Genomic DNA, 4,257 nt, shown 5'->3' with positions numbered 1-4,257 from the left:
AGTCTATAGACTGTCTATGGACAAAAGTCTACTAAAAGTGTATGGCCATAAATTTATAGATTGTCTATAGACTGTCTATGGCATTTGTATTGCCTATAGACTTTTGTCTATAGACAGTCTATTGAATTTATAGACAGAAGTCTATAGACACTCTATAGACTGTCTAAAACTTTTTTTGTATGGGACAATCGCACGTGAATCTCGGCAAACCCTTTTTGGGGTCTTTTTCATGCTAGCAACCTTCTCCGTCGCACACCCCTGCGTATGCCAGTTAAGAGATGCCTATTGGTCAGATTCTTGCAGACGACACGCAGCTGTACCATGACCGCGGCCAATAAGCCGTGTTGCTCCGGCGGATCAGGAAGCTCCGCCCCCCAGAGAATTGTCGCTCGCGTCGGAAGGGGGGAAGGCGCGCTGAAGCTGAAATTCGAATTTGAACTACAAATAAGTCAGCCTCTACAAAACGCATTAAAAAAAAATTCTTGCTAGAGCATATTCGTAAAGTGGCGTCCTTTAACACACCAGGCATACCGCAACTTTATTGTGAGCCCCTTTCACAACCTCTTTACAACAGCGCATCGACATTCGTCACCACTATGTGATTACTGATATTCGAAACCGCCTGGACTTTGTCGCTCAATGTCTGCTATGCGAATCTGCATGCCCTGCCGCTGTTTTCTTTTATGCTGATCGCCTACCGGGCTCGAACTGCGCATGCATGAAATCTTGCCACTAATGCCAGTCGCTATCTCGTGGCAGAGCTGCTGATACCATTGCGCGTGTTCTCCCGTGTTCCCATTAAAACACTGCAGTTTTGTATGAGTTGTCCGTAACAGCAGGTGCAAGCGTGGTGTGAGTCTTCGACACTGCGCGTCCTCCAACAAAGCCTCAGGCGTCGAATTATACTATCTCTTATACTCACAACAGCGACTGGTAGCGAAAACTTGAAAGCGAGCGTCATTTTCGGAAGCCCTTTCCTGAAACTTTCGACTACGCTGGACTTGCCAGGGGTGATTGTAGATCGAACTCTGTGGTGGACGTAGTAAATCAAGATAAGGCGAAGAAGTATGGGAACAACTGCAGCAGCAAAGGGTAGCAAGGAAGTAGACATAACAAAGAGGATACAGCTGTCGGCAGAGGAGGGCGGGTCTGTTCCTTTTCAAGAGTTGCGGAGCGTGTCATCTCCCGCAAGGAGTATACAGCCTGGAGAGTCGACCACGACGGAGCCCATGCATTCATCGATCTTCGATTAACGACTAAGATCTCCCGCCTCGATCGGTGCTCACAGAGACGCGCGCTTCCCTTTGTCTCCGCTTGCTCCTCAGCGACCGCACTGTCGAGCCGTGAATCGGCGGACAAGCTGTCGTCATCCTCCACGCCCTCTCCTTCCTCGAAGTTCCCTACACTCCCTTCTACAGGGAAGTTTTTCCCGCTTTTTCCCCATTTTGTGCTGTTCGGGCTTCTTCGACGCATCGTCGGCGTGACGCGTGTTATCGTCCTCTTGTTCGCCCACATTTCTTCTATTGTTCTTACACTTGATGTAGACTTTGACATGATGTGTCGATGGTGGCGCAGCGAAAGGCGTTTGATTTAGTTTTTTGTTTTTACTTTTCTGCCCTTCCAGGAGAGACGCCTGTGCGTGTCGACAGCGCGCGTGTTGACAGCTGCCGACGCAACCGTTCTTCGATAGAGGGTGTCATAAGTTTGCAATCACTTCCAAGTTTGCGGAATATATAGCAATACGGCTGATGAGAATCGCTCCTGTGGGTGCTAAGCAGGAGTTCAGCTGTCTGAGCGCTGCCTCTCCCAATACAGACACCCGCTGGATGTCGGGCTTTGTTCTACGAAAAGGGTCGCAATAACATGGGAACATTGAATGCCTGAATTGAATGAGGTACAAGAAAACATACACTTTATTTTTTTTTTCAAACGTACTTCCAGAAAACATCTGCCCAGGTTTTAAGCGGAATGGTAGAATATAAGGATACGGGTACGTTTTTTACTTGCATGTTGACGTAAGTAAACGCAAGTAAGGGAGTTAGCCGGGTGAGTGCCCGGTTGGCTACTCTGCTGTGCGAGAAGTTAATGAATAAAGAAAAAAAATTGTGTGGTTGTTGCGGATAAGCCTTTGTTTTTCTGCCCAACGAAATCGAAATTTAAGCCAAGGCTTTGTTCAAGTGAAGAGCTCGCTTAAGCTGCTCTTCAGATGTTTACGCTGGTGATGAGACTGACATAGACGAATATAAAAGAAAAAAAATAGGTTGATTATCGGTAAACAGGAAACGGTAATCATCCAAGAGGTCATTGCCATTTTGCATTTGGAAACAGCTTGAATCCGTAATTACGAAACGTGTGCTAACGCATCGGATGGCTTTTCGTTCCATAAAAAGCCACCTGTTTGAATTTGCCAAGAAATTCTCGTTCATTCAGCTGGTAGTTTCAATCTTTCGTATTAGACCACAACACGAAAGAACGCAAATTAGAAGACCGATAAGAATGGCATTTGTTCATTTTTCTGCACTCCGAAACACTATCCTGCTGCACGGGCATATCTCGTTTCCCTTTCTGTGAAATTAAAATGACGCATAATGGGTCGACATGAAAAACCCCTCCGCATAGCCAACGGAGGCACGGTCTGTGTGTTCTATACCAGGTGTTTCTGGGAAGGCTGGGAGGTAATTCTCAAATATGTTTTTTTTTTTTGGTAAAAATATGGCTTTTTCAGCGTAATATTAGTGTTGGCGAGCACCAGGAAACCGGAGAATCGTTTTAAGCAGCAAGCTGGTTAACTAATTTTTTATAATTAACTTTGTAACTGTTAGAGTTAGGCGCCTACTTGCCATTAGAGATAATTAGCCTGTCTTTAGTAATAGCCAAATGAGTTTTCAGAATTTATAAAACGCATATACCCTTGACACTGTGGCTCGACAAATAATGTCTTTTTTGACTAGTTACGTGCACTGGAAAGGTTGCTTTGCCTGCATGCTTTTCGAAAGCGCATGCGTTTTGGCACGATGTAGCCAGATCTTGTCGAGTTACAGTGCCGAGGATAATCGCGTTTTCGAAATTCTAAAACCTGATTCTAAAGCCTGGATTAGGAACAGTTGGGGATAAGAGTTAATCGAGAATACTTAAGTAATCTGCGATTCGCTGATGGCATTGCCTTGCTAAGCCACTCAGGACATGAACTGCAAAGCATGATCAATCAGTTAGACAGGCAGAGCAGAACGGTGGGGCTAAAAATTAACATGCAGAAAACCAAAGTAATGTTCAATAGTCTAGCAAGAGAACAGCAGTTCGCAATTGGTAGCGAGGTGCTGGAAGTATAGTAAGAGAATATATCTACTCAGCGCAGGTAGTGACTGCTGATGCGGATCATGAAAGGGAAATAAATAGAAGAATAAGAATGGGATGGAGCGCATATGGCAGGTTCTCTCAGATCAATGGTTTCAGGCACACTGCACAGACGTCAGTTAAAAGACGGCACAAAAATGTTTTTCCTATGGAGCCACGTGTAAACAGGTAGAGCTTCGGTGTGTAATTTGAACAAAAAACGTTTTGGTGCAAAGAGGGGTGTGCATCTTGCACAGTAGCGTTAACACATCATGACCCTTGAGGCCGAAGTACACAGAACCATGCAATTGCGGCGGAGAGAGTATAGTTATCAAATCCCTGTGCAGACTCTTACGCGAAACAGAAGTACTCGTTAGAAAATCGTATACTGTCAAGAGCTCCGGAGAAGCACGAACTTCCTGCATAAAACCCAGTAAAGAGGTGCGCTCGGTAAAATTCGAAGAAATCACTAAGTTTGAAAATAGGCTCCTGAAATGAATCTGCAAGACTGCTCTAATAATCGGATGGGAACAATCACGCCGCAGCACACAGGCCTCGTGTTGTTGTTGTTGTTGCCTTGGTGGCATGGCACATACCCACGACGAGGGATTGGCCAGGGTTCAGTGAGGAGAGCCAAAAGAAGTTAAATAGGTGCCAAGCTAATGGATTAACTCTGGTTGCCAAACTCGTGCTCGTGTTAAACTGCAACATACTCTCGCGCTGTGCATTGCACATCGTAGTCTTCATCAACTTCCATCTGCGGCGCCAACAAATCGGATCAGTTTAACCTCGATCAGAGCTTAACCTGAATCTAATATCGTCGACACACGTCGGCACCAAGACGAGCAAAACCATGAGCCAATCACGCTAAACACACGCTTGCGCACGTGTACTCGATTTAACTACGTTAAAACCCTAACAACT

The sequence above is a fragment of the Amblyomma mixtum genome, chromosome 2 (genome assembly GCF_055824585.1).
Source record: "Amblyomma mixtum isolate Tamu chromosome 2, ASM5582458v1, whole genome shotgun sequence".
Lineage (NCBI taxonomy): Eukaryota > Metazoa > Arthropoda > Arachnida > Ixodida > Ixodidae > Amblyomma > Amblyomma mixtum.
Note: the sequence above shows the minus strand (reverse complement) of the source record.